Source organism: Gobius niger (assembly GCF_951799975.1).
Source record: "Gobius niger genome assembly, chromosome: 18".
Lineage (NCBI taxonomy): Eukaryota > Metazoa > Chordata > Actinopteri > Gobiiformes > Gobiidae > Gobius > Gobius niger.
Window position 1 is genome coordinate 6,032,475 of NC_136869.1, and position 19,750 is coordinate 6,052,224.

The 19,750-nt window shown below is 41.8% G+C and overlaps 1 protein-coding gene across 1 annotated transcript in view; it reads left to right on the forward strand.

The window, feature by feature from the left end:
• LOC306977686 (cadherin-12-like) overlaps positions 1-19,750 on the forward strand; it is a 318,442-nt gene that overhangs the window by 156,272 nt on the left and 142,420 nt on the right. The gene's annotated exons all lie outside the window — the stretch shown is intronic.

Genomic DNA, 19,750 nt, shown 5'->3' on the forward strand with positions numbered 1-19,750 from the left:
ATTTTTTTTTCCAAGTTTTTTAGGATCTCTGGTAGGTTTTCGCAATCAAATGTTTGCGGAACCATAGAGACGGTTCAATCTGTAAGGGCATTGTGCTGAGCAACCAAGCAGCCACTAGGTCACTGAAAGGTCAAATACGCACTGGTATCAACCTTTTTTAACATAAAAAACTACTGCCACCTCAGGTCATACTTGTAACTGCACCTCCTATATCAAGCTTGTGCATGACGGCACTTCGGACCCGAATTAACACCTTTTTGAGTGACAGTGCAGGATTTTAGAGGCAGTTGTGGTGAACAGGTCTGGGCTCATTCTATAGGACATTGCTGGAACATGTAGGGGGAGGAAAATACTTAGTTTTAACATTTTTAAACTCTGTATAGTCCCTTTAAGTGCTGCCAGACCAAAAAATATACCCTCCTAAAAAAATATTTAATATTTATTTGGACCACTTTAGCTTTAGCTGCATTGATGGAAGAGCGAAAGCCTTCTCCAGCACATGTAACACGGTATTCTGTGTAGCATTCAAAACTCATAAGCTCTTACAAGACAAATAGACCGGGAGCCAGACCCCCTCCTCAGGCACATTTTTGCTACCTTTTCCAAACTAGTATCTTTCAATAGAGTATATCTTGGGTCATTACCAGTGGGGACCCCCCATTGCAACTCGGCCCTGTTCGGCTGTGGGACCCCAAAAAACACTTTAACGGGACAGGCTTCAGACGGAACTTTGTGATTCTCTCCAAAATAGTGCTGTGGTCACACACAGAGTCACAGATTAATTAAATTTAGAACAAAGAAAGCTGACATGATGAGGAACAAAGTAATATGCCAGTTTTGGGCTTTAGCTTTTTCTTTTTCCATATATTAAACAATATATCTACAAAAATGCTAAATAAATGTCATATAGATAAGAAAAGCGCTTCACAAATGAGTGCATTATTGTCGTTTGTGTTTATCTTTACCTTTTCAAATGTAAATAGAAAACTGCCCCAACTCATTGGCTTCACATTAAGCCCAAGATGAGCTCAGTACCTCAAACGGATCAGCAGCTATAACAGAAAATGTGTTCCATGTTCCCTCTCGGAGCTGTGGAATCCTCATGCATTTCTCCATATAGGCCTGTGAGACCATTCCATGGTGAAGTTACAACTTTTAGGACAACAGTTCAACTTCACCTTTTTGGATTTGCTTCAAACTTGGTACATTGATGTTGATATACTAAATATTCTGTGAATACAATATGAGCTGCATATCTTTTTTAATTTATGAGTTTTAGGGGATTTCAAAAGTGGGGCCAAAATCAGGCCTTGATGCAACTAACAAGTTTCACTAACTTTAGAGACTACGGACGTTTGTGACAGACTTTTGGGAATTTTAGTACTTATTTCTACTTTTCAAAATATCTTTCACAATAAATACCGAATATGTTGCCAGTGTCATCTCTAAATAAGATACACAATGGTTTAACGCAGGGGTCACCAAGGTTCCATTTACTTTTATCCGGCTTTTCTTTAGTTTGGTCCCTCTTTCTTCCTATAAAAGAATTATTGCTGATTCTATGGAAGATGTCGTGACCCTGCTGATAAGATAGAGTTGCTTTGTCTCTTAACAACAATAATGCACTGATCCCTGCGAGGTGCTTACACTCGACTATAAACATAATTACAGCCGACATTATGCCCACCATTTCCTCTCAACGCTCTCCTGAAATCTCCCACACAGCACTTTTAATTCATCCTCTTCCCCACTATATTAACAAATGCTTTCACATAATTGATCACTATTGTTAAAGTAATGGGATTTTTAATTAATATCAGCCAGGTTGAAGGAACGAGGCGCCGCCTGAGCCTTTTGTTGGACGCGTTTTCTTCCCCACTTTTGAATGTGGAGTGCTGAATTGATTTGCAGGTGCCTCCCGCGGCCACCGCTATTGAATAAACAGCAGAAAGTGAAAAATCGCGCCTTTTTGCTTATCACTCATAAAGGCGCTAAGTGAAAAGGCTTGTTAAACCTAGATTTAAATGCTAATTTATGCCAGCGTACACGCAATAAATATGGCTGCCCCTTCAATACAGGGTTAATGCACTTTTACGCAGCTCAGTATCGATTGTATTTGGGAGTTTAATTATCGGTGTGCATGTGTTGTGACAGCAATACAAAGCAGTCTTTTAGCGGTTCATATTAGGCCATTCAATTTGGCTAAACAACACACACATTATTCAAAGTACGGGATTCATTTATATGGTGTGCAGGAATAAGTGAGTAAGGTGCTTTATTTTGGTCATTATACAACAACGAGATTTTCTTTACACATGTGTTTCCTATTAATCTACTATTCATTTTGCAGTGGCATTGTTTCGATAAGCTTCTGAATTGTCAGAAGAGCCAGTGTTGCATTAAGGTGTTTCACCAAGATCTTGTGTTGATGATGGGGGAGTGTGAGCACTGTGCAGAGCTTTCTCCAGCACATTGTAAAGATTCTCAGTGGGGTTAAGATCTAGAAAGGGGGTAGGCAACATCAGGCCCGGGTCCAAATCCGGCCCTCTAGCACTGAATTTCCGTCCCCCAGGATGATTATGTGAAATATTATTGTGCAAATAAGAGATAAAATACCAGTTAAAGTACTTAGAAGAAATAGTGTCAGTATTTTAAAAAGGTCCTTTCAGAGCAACCTGCTTGGTCATATATAATGATTATCAGTGATTCTCTACTGGCGGGTCGGGACCCTAAAGTGGGTCACGAAACCATTTTCAGTGGGTCGCGAGTCTATAGGGAACTTTATTCAATTTTTTTCAATCTGAAACTGCACGGAAGCACTAACTGTGTCTGTTAAAATAAATGTTATTGGGTTGTTTTGATCATAATTTCAGTCTTATTGGGAAATCTACTGCTTGTTCAACAAAAACTTACAAAAATAGAATATTTTATACGATATATGACTGAATTACATTTTTTTTTGGGTCCTCGGTTTGTCATCCGAGGGTAATGGTGGGTCCCAAAGCCCTGACACTGATGTAAAACATTGGCATTTGCAGAAAATAGTTCCTTTACTTCAGGCTACAATGTTGAGGTTCGGCCCTTGGGTGTGTTGGCAATGATCAAAATTGGCCCTCCACGACGGAAACTTGCCTCCCCCTGATATAGACTCAAAGGTGGCCAATCCATGTATGGTTGGGCAATAATTTAACTGTACTGCTGTACTGGTTGAAATATTCCACATGATAAGAATTTGTCTCGTGGCAGTGTCAATGATTCCACTTTTCAAACCTCCTGTGACCATTTTTGGGAACACGGCATGCAAGAAATGTGTGACCCTCCAGGATTAATAGTAAAGTCACCATCGCATCCTGAAAGTTTTCTCAAAGCTGCTGTCCGTGTGCTGGTAAGTCCCACGCTTCAAAATGACTCATCCGATGGGCGTCTTGTCTTCTCTCGGGTCTGTTTTATGACAGATCACAAACACTAATGCTCCGTCTAAACTCGCCTTTTGACACCAGATGACATCCCATAATCCAAGTCCACGGCAAAGCGAAAGTGCAGTCACCTGCAGTGACATCGATGTCAGTGTTCCGCTAATAGCAGCGAAACGCTTCCTGTTGTGCTTACAAAATAAAAGCCGCCAATGTTCAGCAGTGAGGGAGTTTTACTGTGAAAGAACCAGACAGAAGAATATCACTACGACAGGAGCAGCAGGTTTAGTCATCTTGGAATATGCCCGTAGAAGAAGAAGAAATCCATTGATGAAACACCAAGAGCCCCCACACCTGCAGCACAGTGGAGGTGTGACAAGAGGAGCTACAGGAAACAAAAAGGGACAAACGAGGAGATGGTGAAAGACTGTTGTGGAGCGGAGGGAGCTGCAGGAGGAAGAGGACGGAGGAGCTGACCAGTGCAGGACACCCCGCTCTGAAACAGGGACAAACCCAAGAAGCGGTGCACCATGTCAGAGGAGACAGGGGGCAGCCAGCCAGGTTTCTTCCGAGTGCTATAGTTTCCCTGTCCTCCAAGGTCATGCAGGTCAGGTTGACAAACAGCAGCTCAGGACGGACGCCTGAACACTATTTCATTGCACGCTTGTACAATGACAATAAAGCACTTACTTACTTACTTAACCTGGTCATTCAGGGCGTTCAGGTCAACAGCTCATCTCATTCAGTGTTGCTGAACCTAGACCTGACCAACTTCAGCAACCCCAGATGAGAACAGTTAGTGAAGGTGTCTTATTTTTTACTGCAAGAGAAGTTGCTTTAGTAACGATTTCAAGTCACCGTGCCAACCCATAAAACTACCAGCCCCAGTCTCCCTATACCTCTAAATCAGATCTTCAGTCACGACAAAGTGTAGTCCAAGTCACATGACACAAAAAATAGTTATCTAATTAAAACTTAATTATTTTTTTCCTTTCAAGATAAAATGTTTCTCCCTTCTCCATGCTATTATCTGTGAAGTAATTTCCGCAGACACAAGTCACCCACAGCGCTTCACAGGGGGCAGCCATTTATTTACTTCCCCTCCAGCTGCTCACTCATTCCCTCACAAACCACTCCCAACCCTCCTTATTTCCCAAACTCAGACAAAATTGTTTATTCACGCGGTGGAATGGCCACAGCAGAACTAACGCCCTTTGTATTGTCATTATTTCTTCATAAATGAAGTCCAAAATTGCTCTTAAGCCTCGTGAGCACTCTCCGGCAATCTGCAATAATTGGCCTGCGACGCCGGTATATGGAAGCACTGCTGGGGTCCTTTTTTTTTTTGGAGAGTGGAGGATGTTTATTCCGCTGTGTTAGCTATAACGCCAGCAGCTTGTTATTCTGTCCACTCTTTGGGGGTGACAAAACACCATCCCGTAATACAATGCAACCGCAAAACTGCCTCCCATCCAAACTTGTGGGGGCCAACACAAAAGTTTGCCTACCAAACTTGTCTATTTTTTTTTTTTTTTACACCGAAACCTTGCAGGCATTTAACATTGGCTTGCATATAGCCACGCAGGTGTTTATCGCGCAGTGTTGTTCGTCTACTAAAGCAGAGGTGGTGGGAGTTATCGTAGCATTGTCGCAGTGGTCCATCTGCCAGTCTACTTCAGCTGTTGCGGGGAAGTCATAAAGCTTCTGTCTACAGGCCACATTTCACTCGGATGGGAGCTATACAGCGAGTCGATACGTCACATTTGAATGATTTCTCCCATTTGTTTGTACCTGGATAATTACCCGACGCCGAGAGTGACTTGATTGAGATGAGTGTTGCCTCTGCGAGAAGAAAAAAGTTTCAAGGAAGTGCAATTTACGGATAAAATATAATGGGAGCGATTGGATTTTTACAGCAAACACAAATCTTAGATACGTGGTTGTCAGACGGTAGTGTGGGTAACAGGTGGCAGCAGACATGTTCTAAGTTGTGCTGTCATTTGGTTCAGCTTATATATGTACATATTATACGGTTCTTGAACGACTCTATGGCAATGAGTTCTCAGTTTCAATTTCACAAGCAGGACTGGGGAACCTCCAGCCTCAGGGCGAGACCATTTGACCAGGCGCCCCGAGGCATTTTTCATAATATCGTATAGATAAGGGTGCTGCATCATGGCGACCGCTATGGAAAGGAAGGTGGATTCCAGGAAAAATGGACGAACGATTTCTTGTTTGTCAAAGTGAAAGGCAAGCCTAGTGTGTGGCGAGGAGCTGGCAGTGATGAAGAAGACGAATGTTGAGTGCCAATACACCTCGAAACAAATGCGTTTGGATAAAATGAATGCTCTTTGTCAGAGTTTGGGTGCCCAAGCAAAGATTAACCATTCCAGCCATCGTATTATGGGAGTCTAGAAATTATGATCTGCCATACTATCAGTCCTATACCTCTATGTTGTATGAACTCTAGAAGGTTGCTAAATTGTAAGGCCCTTGGAGCACTTTATAAAAATATATTTGGCCCTTGATGTGATAAAGGTTCCCCACCTCTGGTTTAAGGGCTGCATTTTAAGGGGAAACAAAACGTGTTTTTATACAGAAAGAAGGCACTGGGTTTGATCTTCGTCCAGGTGGGACTCCAGTGCTGCAGTTTCCCCTACCAATAAACACACACAAAATGCTCTCCCTTAGGCGCGAGGACACGCCGAAAGCAACAAACCTTGTGTAGTTCTCGTCAGTTTTGATTTTGTTCTTAGACTTGTCTTCATCTGTTTTGTTGTTGGGTAAATCATTGGTTTCTGAAAGTCTTGTACACTACTTCATCTGCAGTTTTAAACTTCATTCCTTTTTAAATAGAGACAATTTCATTCATGCTTTGCACTTGCAAGAACCACAACCTCAAAATAGAGTGACAGTCAAAAGGTGGTAGTTCTGGGGCTTTCGAATGAGACGAAGAGCTCTCGTTCTTCAATCCCCTCCGACATGAAAGATGGAAGGAATGGAAAAGTAGTGACAAACAGGGGAGGGGAATGTAAACGGGAACGCTGAGGAGAAGGACCAGGGGGAATCTATTGGTCAGGGGCCGGAAACAGTAAACGTGAGGAGTGCTCCTGTCCCCGAATTTAGGATAGCAGACTTTACTCCATTTAACTGAGGTGTTTTCTCGATTAGATATGACATATAACCAGTTTAGACATAAACTTGTCAAATTTCAACATATTCAAGAACCCTTTTAGACCCACTTTAGTCCTGATTTTATTCAGATTTAGGCCTGGTGGTACTTAGCAAGTCAAATATCTTATGATGTGGTACTTGAGTTCGACCAAACCCTAGTTTCCCATAACCCTCACCTTTGTTTCTTGCATTGTCTTACTGTTTTCTCAATTTTGCTCTGAACAAAACTTTGATGAAGTCATTGATTGATATGACTGCGGGCTTGAAATAAAACAAAATGAGTTGCAGTGCAGTGAAAGTGCTGCATCCCCTGTGCACCTGCGATACGTAAAAAGCAACTTTTGCAAAATTCAGCATTTCCATTGATATAACGCGCCTGTTAATCACCTTGTCTAAAAATGCACGCGGTGAATGAGGATTTGAAACAGCTGAAAAACCTAATACCCCGTGCACTCGAGTTTGCGTGGATCACCTGAGGCCAGCCGCTCACTGTAGCGATAGCGCTGACAGCTGAGGGCTCACAGCGGCAGTGGTTGGAGGGTAATTGCCATTGTTGTTATCATCAAGAGATAGAGAGAACATCCCCTTTAAAAGCACCCAGCTCCCTTTAATTGAAGCCTAATCCTAATTCTCACCTGCAGACATGTCAGACGGTGGCATTTCTCACAATCGAGATTCGCTGTGTGGCTTCAAGCGCAAGTCTGAACCAGCCGAGTTTGGAGAAAGAAAAATATAGAAACTTCTTCTCGCGTTTTAGGTTTGATTAAGTTTGAATTCCACCTGTAGCAAAACTTTTCGAAAATGTCACATGCTGCCTACACTCTTCATTCAGCATATGGTGAGATGTTATTTTCTTAAACGCAAGCTTTAGCATAATGAGAAATCAGCCCAAAAAATGTTGTCGCTTTACAATGTTTTGTTTGCAGGGTTTATAGCAACAAAAAACGCTAATTAAGCCCTTCATGATGACAAATGAAAAGAGTCTAAAACTCAATGTCAGAATGATATAATGGCTATGACTAACACTTTTGTAGTGAGTGATGAGTCTGTTGATTATTTAAAGAAATCTGTGTGAGCTTATATCATTTTTTACCAGACTTGAACCATCTAAAGCACAAATATTGACGCCTATGTTTGTCTTGATTCCAGACAAATACGATTTTCATCAAAACCACAAAGTATGTTCCCTCGGTGTACGGGTTTGACTGAATTCTTGCTCTGTCTTGATGAAAAGTGATCTTCCCCTGCACAACACTGTGTAAACTCCAGTTTATGATTATTCAACATCTAACGGCTGTGGTTTACTTTGCTGTGCAGCAGTGACGAGGCAATAAGACGAAAATAGCACAGTAACTAGGGATGCAGCCCTTTTTCTATAACCTTATCAAGGAAAACAAAAATTCCTGGCATTTTGACGCCCTTGTTCAGCTTTTAGTAACCATTCCCTTCACATTCCCATGCTGCAAAGTAATGAACCATACCCAAACCTCGATTACTGGATAAATTGGCATTCATATCCAAAATCCATTTATCTGATAAATTGTTCCAGCCCTAAACCCAAAATATTCTATTAATCCACCAAGATCAAGGTTAGAGGAAGAGAGATATAACATTTATGCCTTGTTATATTGACGTTTTTTTTTTTAAGAAAAGTGGAGAAAAACAAAATAGTTCCAACCATTTCCTGTATACAAAAGTGTTGTTTTTTCATAGAAATCACAGAAAGCCCTTTTAGCCCTTTAGCCTGTTCATACAAATGTTCACATTTTCGAATCCTGGACCCGATTTTGAAATGAACGGTCTATCCCTGTACACATGAATAGGGAAGCCAGCCAAAACTTAAGTATGGGGAGGTAGGTTTTGTTCTTTTCACGGCATGTATCTAATTTCTGTGGTTTCTTTATCTAAACATCTTATAAGATGGAGTCTAAGATGTGTATCTGATCCACAAAAAGCAAAAAACTTAATTTAAAATGAGTTAGCATTTAGCTCAGAGGCCACTTCAAGACGATCATTTGTATCTAAAGTAAAATCTCAAAAGGTCTATTCAGTCATTAATGATTTATAACTAGGCTTTGACCTCACATGTATGTGGCTAATGCTAACGGCTATAGGAAAAATACATTGAGCTGGCTAACGGACTCTGACTAGTCTTCTTGCTAACTGTCCGCACATGTTAGGATCAAACGCTGCTTCTCCTTTTTATTCCTGTGTTTTTTCCCACTATTTTGCATACTGTACATGCCCACGGCCCCTTGCATTCCCATCCCATTCTGACAACTACACACAATCCACTGATCTATCCCCCACCTTTAACCTGCACCTTGTTTCGGGGCCATGGCAAGAGCAAGTTCACACAAACCATCACCACTGGAGTCTCAACCCGACTCTCTCACCCCTTTCCTCCCTATGCGCTGACCTGAGCACTCTGTAGTCACGCTGGACTGGATTCACTCCGCTTTTGTTTGCAGTGGCACATCAATCATCGCTCTGTGTGGCCACGGGGCTACTTGACATTCTGCCAGCTCTCCAACCTACATATTCAGGCATTCATATGTTTCCCATGGTACATTTTTTTTTTCTCTCCACCCCCCCTTCTCCTTTTTCTTTCTTTGCATTCAAGCTACACAGACCTACCGCAACAATGCAATTACCAGCCACACTGTCAGATGGAGGTAATAAAGTATCTATCTATGCAGGCAATCTAAACAGCATTAGAATATACGCCTGAGGCAGGTAAGAAGCATGTCCTTTTCTCCTGTAATAGGCAGCAACATATATTCTAACAAAGCGTAAAAGAAAAGAGGAGCGCGTGTTGTTTGTGTTCGCAATACCCTCAACCGCATAGACTGTACCATTGTTGCAATTGCAGATGTAAAGCAATTCAACAGCCACGTTATTCAATCTCAACAATAATCCATCTTTGAAATGGACACAGCCTGGAATTCAAAGGTAGTGCAGTGTTTCGTGGTAAGAATTGGGAAATCATTTTTTTTTTTTGCCTTTTTCTCGTTTCCGTGTTTTACTGGATACGTTAGAACATCTTTGCTGGGTTTTTGTGAGGTTCAGTGGATATTGTTGTTGTAGTTTTTTACTGCAGAGTCCATACAAGCCATGAAAGACCCAGGTTTTCAAAAGTAAACAAACAGCTAGCTTGTGAGCTGAAGACATTTGAGACCTACAAATGTCTTCTTCTGAAACACTGAACCTGCAGCACAGTGGAGGCATCACAAGAGGTGCTGTAGGAAACAAGGAAGGGACAAACAAGGAGGTGTCCGGGCAAGACTCCCAGCTAAGCGACAAAAATGTCCGATCCCAATTATGATTTAGGCTATTGTTCGTTCACTGGAGAATAAGACGGACTAAATAAGTCGGCTACGCTCTTCCCAGAAGATGGTGGAAGACCGTTGTGGAGCGGAGTGAGCTGCACAGGAGGAGAATGAAGGAGGAGGTGGAGGAGCTGAGCAGTGCGGGATACCACGTTCTGAAACAGGGACAAACCCTGGAGGCGGTGCACCATTTCAGAGGAGCACTGAAGGCAACCAAACACGTTTCCTCCGGTTTCCCCTAACCCTCAAAAACATGCTGGTCAGGCTGGCCCACAATGGCGCCGCACTCAGTCCAGGCGGCTCAGGACTAACTCAACACCCGGACGCAATTTCGTTGCACATTATTGTACAATCTATTATAGAAAACGCTATCTCAATGGCCGCCGCCTGGGCGCCGCCATGTTTATTTCCCATACAGACTTTGAAGCTAAGCAGGGAAGTGCCTGGTTAGAACTGGGATGGTAGACCGTTCCTCAGAAGCTAAGCAGGGAAGGGCCTGGTTAGGACTGGGATGGGAGACCGTTTGGGAACACCTGGAAGCCTGGCGACAGTACTGAGTTTGTGCGTGGTTGGTGCTGACCGTATTCCGTCTCCAAAGCTTTGTCTCCGAAAAAAAGTACATGCAAAACATTGCCCAAAACCTGCTCAAACACGAGCCTCTAATCAAACGCGCTGCTCCGAGTGATTTATCCTCCGTGTGAGTAAAAGCGAAAATGAAACTACCACTTAACGAGCGCATGGCCTGCACTGCGTATTTTTTTTCTTTTTTTTTACGTTGCTGCTGGACCATTTGTTTTCTATTTTGCTTTCACGTATTGTGAGCCCAGAGGTACATTTGATTCTAAAGCAGCTTTGAAAGCATTGCCAATTTTATTGTAAGGTTATGAATACTGTCTAACAACGATCATTAGGCTATTTCATTTCAAAACCTACTTATTATTTTTTTGATTGTACACTACCGTGATGCACCAAACCACGGGTCCTGCACCGTGAACCAAACCGTTAGAGCTGAACCCCTAATATTTATCCATAATTATTCCACTGTCTCTTGAATTCTATTCCCTGAGTTTAGCGAACATATTGTCGTTGTCGTTTATAAGAAAGGAGCACGGGTGCATCAACCACTCCAATTGCTGTTTGTTTGAAATTATTTTTAGCATTCATTATTTTACACATTTGTAGTGGCCATAGTTTTTGGAATGGGTTGGGAACCACTGGTCTACAGCTGAACTGTGTGACGGGTTGGACATTTCTTTGTAATCACTCATAATCTCAGAATATCAAATGTGGAGAGTAGCGAGGCCCGGCCAAAGGCCGGGTCTCAGCTAGTGACATATAAAGCACTTACTTACTTAAACATCTTGGCCATTTCTGCAATATGCTGTTTTAATTTGTATTTTTTGCAAACGTGAAGAAAAAAGCGTGTACTTTTGACTATCCTTTTCTCATTACGCCCTACAACAATATGTTAACAAAAATCTCCACAAGGCTGAAGGACGAATGCATTTCCAAAGTGCATCAGATACATTATCACAAGGAAAAGGTGTAGTATTTTAATAAATACATTGAGCGATTAGTCACCGTGTCACCTGAACTATATAGGGCCTGTGGATTTTGCACGCACTGCCTAGGATTCTTCCGTTTTCTCTGTTATCTCCCTTATAAAAACAATAATAATAATTTATATGCTATAATATATATATGGCAAAAAACTATCAACCCCAAGGTGCATTATGCTTTTAATGTAAAAAACATGTTTATATTACTGCATATTTTTTTGCATAATATGTTGCATAATGGACCTTTAAATTACCCCCTTTACCTCCTTTTCATATGAACTTTATTTACACCTGCAATGACACATTTGATGCCTTGACACTGATTTCCATCGTCCACTCAAAACCCGAACACCTTTGGCATGCTCTCGAGCAGGCACTTCATTCTCAATAACTTCATGCCTTGTGAAGGGGGCACATTGAGCACATTATTTCACATTATTAGCACAGTGGCTGTTTCTAAATCTGCATCTCAGATTTTGCACTGTTTGCAGAACACGCCATCACCCGCCGGGAACATGCGTGCTCTAAAAATAATAATCTATTTGAAAAGCAATGAGCTATGTGTTAGGGTGAAATCATGCGTGTGTGAACTCGCCAATTTCCACCTCACCCCCAATTATTCCAAGGACCATCATTTATCAGATTGTGTCTGCATGTTGCCACTTGTTTTTCGAAACACGCGACGCAAACAGCTGCACTTGGAGAGAGAGAAAAAAAGGAAAATTAACATTTAGGAATGAGCAGGGAAGAAAGAGAAAAAACGAAGATGAGCATGAGTTGGCGCTCGGGTGATGCAACTTGAGAGCAGGCTCAATTAAGTGGAAAAATTAATTATGTCTCACGCTTTTAAGGGATCAGCTGCTAAATATAGCAAGTTTACGAGAAATAAATAAGCACAACATTGGCGAAAGCTGCATTGAAGATGGCAAATACATATGTGAAACAAAGCCTAAGCAATCTCAGTCAAATAGCCTCATGCATTTGAGCTGTGATTGTGACATGGGGGGGAGGAGAGCAACTTTTGGGTCACAAAATGATCCAAAAGATTGTCAAACATTTGAAATGACTTTGCTTCAATTAAGATAAGATAGAACTTTATCGGTGTCACAATGGAGACATTCACTTGTTACATCAGCTCTCAAGAACAGGGGTGCAGATACTGAGGGAAAAAAAAGTGCAATCAAAGGAGAACAGGATACAGTAATGTGCAAACAAGAAGTAGTAAAATAAAGGTATTTTTCGAATAGGGCTTTTTTATAATCATGGTTATAATAAAGGGCGATCACGATAACTGCATATTTCATTTTAATGGAGGAGAATAGGCCAGTCCTGTCGCATTTACAGAAAAAAAATAAGAAGGGTGCAATGCTGCAGCGCCTGTCAGGATCAAACTGTCAAACACGTTCTTATTGACTGTCCAGTGTATAGAATCCAACGAGCAGAGCTTTTTTCAAACTGTCGCACCTGTGTCTCAGAATAATTTTGCTAGTCTACACAGTCACTGCTAAGTCCTTCCCAGGGCCAGGATTTTGCTATAAGAGCGCTCCTGGATTTCCTTGTAGCCATCGGGCTGTTGTGGATGTAATCCAGTGTGTTGCCGAATCTCACCTAGAGAGGCAGCAATGTGCCTGGAGGCACCTAGTCTGCTGGAAAGTACCAGAAGAAGAAGAAGAAGAAGAAGAAGCACCTGTCAGGTCAATCCCAGGGAAACACTCGGCCCAAACAAACAGGAAGCACAGTATGGCACATGCAGCAACAAGGAGAGGACCTGGTGATTGTACGTGTATTTATTTATTTATTTCTCTTATAGAAACTTTAAAAGGTGCAAAGAATTTAAATAATGAAAATTAGAACAGAATATAAAAGGTCTAAACATGTCAAAAGGTTTTTTATTGCCATTGGTAGTGAACAAACACAAATGTACACACAAAACACACAAGTAAACTATTGCAGATACTGCTGTGGTGGGCGGTGCCTTGCATTGTTCAGTCTTGATCCACCAACCACCACGTTTAAGAAAAAAATAGCTTGTTGGGTCACAGAAACATTATAAATAGTGTTTTGCTAAATTCATCAGGAGTGTGTAATGATAAGCTGTAGTCACTGTGGTTTGTGGTTGACCTAGTAGTTCTCATGAGCTCGACCAAGGTTAAAAGCTCTGCACTGCTCCACAGTGACAGCATCAGTGGAGCTTGTAAACAAATAAGAAAGGCCGCTGTTGCCTACAGCAGGATCCAGCCATGCAAAATGCAATGCCTTAATGAACTGCCACTTTGCCAGTACAGTGCTGGATAACCGGTTGGATGATTGTTTCATTTGTAAACAGCCGAGAAGAAAAAGGTCAGTCTGTGGTAGCTGAACATGGGAAGAACAAATGGGTTAAAACCAATGGGCGAGGGAAGCACTTCTCCTTAATTCTCATGGCTGGGGCTGACATTGCTGCGATATCACCCCCTGGTGACAAAGTGCGACTGCAGAAGATTTAATACACAGAAACCAATGGAGACCTTACATGTTTCAAATACAACAGCAAGCCTGGCTCCAAAGAGTTTTATTGTTTCTAAACTTGATTCCTCTGACAACGCTGAGAAGAGTACCATGTTTTCCGGACTATATTTCTCCAGAGTATAAGTCGCATCAGCCAAAAATGCAAAATGAAGAAGAAAAAAACATAATATAAGTCGCCCCAGAGTATAAGTCGCACCAGCCCTGGCAAATACCTGGGCATGAAGGCGTAACTGCACCATTGACAAACCTCTCCCGGCAGCACGTTAGCTGCACTAGCTGTGGCCATCAATCTTTTTTTGTTTTCTTCATTGCAGTAAGAGTAGCCTCCACTTTTTGTCAGTCCCTCACAAGTTTCTCACTCACTCCGCACTTTTTTTCTGCTACTTGATGACCTTTTTTTTTTAAATCTTCAGTGGTACATGAGTAGCAGATACTGGTACACAAGCCTAGAGTGCCCTCGAGCGGCTGTCAGTATGAAAATAACAAACATGGGAAATTATATATTTTGATATATAAGTCACACCTGAGTATAAGTCGCACCCCCAGCCAAATTATGAAAAAAAGGTGTGACTTATAGTTTGGAAAATACAGTATATGCTGGTTTATATTATATGTATTGATTTTTTAGACTCTGGTCAATTATAATTTCCCTACATGTACATCTGGGTCTGATCTCAGTGGCCGCGTTACATCAGCTGAATTTCAATCTACCATTCAGCGAGCGGGGGAGGCGGTGCTTGTAGGTGACGTCAAGCATTTGCGCCACATTTACTGGTTGTAGATTGGCAATGGCGGCGGATACGAAAGTAATGGAAGCTCTTCAATCCGTTCTGGTTTGGCTCCTTGGAATACGCAAGGAGTTATGATAGCTGCTTCACTCACACGGGCGCATTACATTTGTCACGACCAAACGCCAGTGAAAATCAGATCCGATCGTAGTTCACCCCTCCCATCTGATAACGGAGCTCAATTGTGAAGATCCAGACTCTCTGTACAATACAAAACGAGTACGAGGGTGTGGTAAAACCAGGCTAGCACTGAGAGGGCTTGTTGATCATCAGCCTGCTTGGAGTTCCCCGCCTTTTCATCCTTTGTCCCATGATTACAGTTCAAGTTTAAGGACGAGCCACATTCCTTTTGGCCATTGTCACTTCTGTGCAAATGTTAGCATAACAATAAAACTACAAATTATCCACGCTTTGCCAAGCCTTCATTAAAACACCATAAGGCCATAATGTTTTAACACTAATTAGTTCTATGTCATTTTCCCCCCCTCATTTTGCGATGGCGTTTGATCAAATTTTCACTTATCGCGGTTCAGGTTTGGTTGTTACTGGCACGGATAGTCCTGTTTGCCTGAAGCCAGATGGGTGATTTGGCAGCGGAATTCCAGTCTCGCTAATAATAATGCTGAAAAAAAACAAAAAAACAAATCAAACTCAACTGAAATGCGTGTGTCTTGATTTGGCGATGGATCTGGCAACACGGGGTGAGGAGGCTTTGAGTCGTGTGGGGAGGTAAACAGAGCAGAGTCCACAGACCCGAATGCGTTTGTCTTGTTGAAAGAGTGAATGTGTGACTTTGTATTAGGGGAGATGTGCTCTGGCAGAGGTTTCTTGACTTTTCTGTCAGTGTCGGAAGTTTATTTTTGAGCTTCCTCCCAACATCAGAGACACAATTATGAAAGAAAAGTAGGTGATCAAAGCTGTTTGGATTTCAACTGAATAACATTAATAGTGAGTAGCAAGCTTAAAGTACTTAATTTTATTACTTGAGTGACTGTACAGATTAGGTGTTTGTCAAAGTTTTTTGATTGCATATGTAAATGAATATTACAAATAGATTTTTTTTTTATTAGGGGTGGGACTTTAACACATTGATTTCGATTCATTAATTACAGATTAGTTTTATAATACAATTAATCGTATTTCCCCCGACTTCCCCCCAAGCCAGAACTCCCAAGCCAGAACCTTTCTATTTGCGTGTTTCTGGTACACCCGTATATCTGACGCACATCCGCCCACAACAGCAATGGATGGAGACGCTTCACTCAGCCCGTTGGGTTATGTTTTGTTTTTAAAAACATCCTGAAGGGGCGATAGACGGCTGTACTGCTGTGTGCAGGTTGTGCAAAAAAGAGTTCTCCTTCCATTGTTGTAATTCAAGTCTAAAATACCATCTCAATGCAAAACTTATTGGGGCAAACACAGAGATGTCCTCAATGCTAATGTTAGTGTTAGCCTCAAACAAACGCTCCAGCCAGCGCACTCTGAGCCAACATAACCCTGACCCTTGTCAGTATAAGAAATGGCACTTTTATATCTGTTTACAGCTATTAAAAAAAATATATGTATTTTCTTCCCCCTACATGTTCCAGCAATGTCCTGAGCCCAGGCCTATTCCCACAACTGCCTCTAAAATCCTGCACTGTCTCTCAAAAAGTTGTTACTTCGGGTCCCAAGTGCCGTCATGCACAAGCTTAATATAGAAGCTTCAGTTACATGTATGACCTGAGGTGGCAGTAGTGAGTATAAAATGGCCAACTTGCATCTAGCCCCTTTAAAGGCGCTGTTTTATAGCTATTTTGCTTTATTTATTGGTTACCTTTATCTAAATGTGGCATTATTATTACTGTTTAATGCACTCTACAAGTTACATGAGTGATCAGAGTTCCTAAAACACTTGAAAGCGAAATAGCTATAAATGCACTTTGCCTCTGTTACTTGAATAACTATACAGATTGACAATGATAAATACATTTGTTGTCGAACTCATGTTTCTATCTAATTATTGAATAATTTAGGTGCAAAAAATGTTTGTTTTTGTTTTTCGATTAACATGCGATTAATTGTCATTAATTAATTACAGACCTGTATATGTACACCACTATTTTTGTTTTATTGGGGGGAATCTTGGCATTGATAAGGTTGCCATGGCGTACCAGACTTTACAAATGGCTGTTCTTATACTTCCTCCGCCATTGCCAACTCAAACAGACGTTGACTAAGTATCGCACAGCAAAACAATGGCTACATTATTAAAAGGACTTTTACGATCATTATTCCTGGAAACGTTCACTCTCATTTCCCTTCTCCCCCGACTTTAGCGGGGACTTTGAAGCCTGCTCCGTTTTCCTGCGCCGTCGTCCTCTGATGGTGTTCTTTGACAGAGCCTCCCCTGTGCTTCCATTGAGTCATAATGTGTGCCAATGTTTGCGCTCTCCTCTCTTTATATTTCCTGCTGCTCTCCGCGCTCTCTATAAGCTGCAGTCTGACCTGGATAGTTGCGACAATGCAGCGCGGTGCCTCGCAAACAAAGCTACCTGTCGTTATACAATGTGACTAATTATGCGAGCATTACCGTTTCAGCTTTTATCCATTTTCTCCTCATTAAAACATGGTGTAGTATTTGGTTTCTATCAACCATGCTGGAACTATACAGTTTGCTGAGGTAGCCTTTTTTGCCTCCGGACCCCGCGCACAGCTCAAATTGTCCTTTCTAAAACATTAATTACAAGCTGCGAGGCTCTTGCATTTAGCCTCTTTTTAGCCTCGTTTTCAGCACAGAAACTTTTATGTTTTACTGTTCCTCTCATGCTACGTTCATTTACAAAATGTGAGCTGTTATGTGTTAATGGTTACATTTACTAAGAGTTTTCCTACCTTTACATCAAGGAGCCGTCCATCTACACCATGGACTGTAAAAAATAATGGACGTCTTATGCTCACTCCTCCCCGTTTACCATAATGACCATGGCCGTGGGGGAATTCATGGAGGATTTACAGACTCCCCCTCCCCAGCTCTGACGAAGCATGTTCCTAAAAAGGACATACGGGCGGGATTTTCACCGTAGACTCGGCCCTTGCGTGACATGTAGCTCGTGCTGCTCCAATGCTAACAGTCCGACCCTCATTAAGTACGAGATTTCAAAAATTCATATTACGAAAACCAGCCTGGTTTCATATATAGTGATTAACCCAGTGTTATCTCAGGAGGAATATCTAGCGTAGTCTAGTGTTGAAAAAATTGAAACCAGGCGTTAAAGTTGTTTTTAAGGTGTCTAAACTCCAATGCTTTTCAATGGGGGCCTAGTGGCGATATGGAGGTACTACAGCAATGGCGGAGCAATGGCGGCCCCCAGTGTCGTGGTCATAAAGCAGAGCAGCCGGCGCCCATTGATCTACACTCACATTTATACATACACACCAAAACCTTGAGCATTTTTGAACTGCCGTGACGATCGAGATGGTAAAAGACAACAGTGTGAATTGTGAGCTCACGCAAACATGCCGCTGTTTATATTCAGTCGTGCTCTCGCCCTGCAGCCTTTTGTACCCACTGCACACTGCACTGAACTATAAGCGGTGCACCATCTGCAAACTGACTGCAGCCTATAATGACACCTTTAAGCTGTTGATGAGGGGGCCCGGGTGGCACAGTGCCAGTCATTCCCACCTGTGTCGCATTACTGAGATATTTAATGTATACGTTTATGCAGCGACTGTCATGCAGACTTTGGCTGATTTGCTGTCGGTATGTTTCTGTTCTGAGGAAGCTTTGGATGGATGGATTGTTTAAAAGGTGCATTATGCAACTTTTTAAGTGAAAGAAAAACTTGAGATTTGTGCGTAATTAGCGTAACTGGCTGCATGGGTGGTTAACACGGCACTTTTACTTTCCATCATGTTTTGTAGGTTTTCAGGTGAGAGGGTCCGTCAGTAGTGAAAAAACAAACAGAAACTCTTAAAGCAATTCATCCTGGAGCGTCAGCGGCCATTGTGATGGAAAGCATAAAGTTTTTTGTTCTTTTTTGCACATTAAAGCTCCATAATGCACCTAATAACTTTACAGATTTAATGTGTCTTTCTCTTTTGTCTATTTCTTTTAAATCTAAATTGACCTCAATGTGTCTGTAAGGCAAGGCAAGTTTATATGTAGAGCACAATTCATACACAAGGCAATTCAAAGTGCTTCAAGAAAATCAACATAAAAACAAATCAATTACAATAAAAGGCAAGATTGCAGATAACATTTTTTCAGTTGTCATATGCCCCGGGCAAAAAGAACTGTTTTGAACATTGTCAGAGTTGAGGCCTGTATCTCATCCTCATGAAGACTATTCCAGACTTTTGCATGAAACTGAAACGCAGCCTCACCGTGTTTAGTCCTGACTCTGGGAACCACCAGGAGACCCTTCCCTGAAGTTCTCAGGGCCCGAGATGGTTCATACGGCTCTAACGTGTCAGAGATGTACAGTACTTCGCTAAACCATGAAAAGACTTGTACAAAAGCAGAGCTGTTTTAAATTCTTTTCTCTGAGTGACAGGAAGCCAGTGCAGAGACCCGAGCACTGGACTAATCTGGTCGTATTTCCTGGTTCTTGTCAGGACTCGAGACAAATGCATGGATAGGCCTGTACTAAATAAAGCATGAATTTGAGAGTTTGCGTAGGAGAACCGTTTGCAAGGTCTTGCCCAAGAGAATGATGGCAAAATGAAGCTGGCCAGTGCTCTAAATTAGCCAAAGGTGAATCATCATCATTACTAGACACTTTCTTTAGTGCTGTTTCAGTTTCCTACAGACATCAACTGAGCAGGTTGTCTCGTAATCGGAAAGATGGTTGTTTTAATCCTGGATCACGCTGCCCTTGGACAAGACACTTCTGTTGCCTTGCCCCGCATTGGCAGCCTCGCTACTGTCATTGATTTGAGAAACTTTTTCATAACAAAACAAGTGCTTATTTATTTAGTACCAGTAGCAACATAAT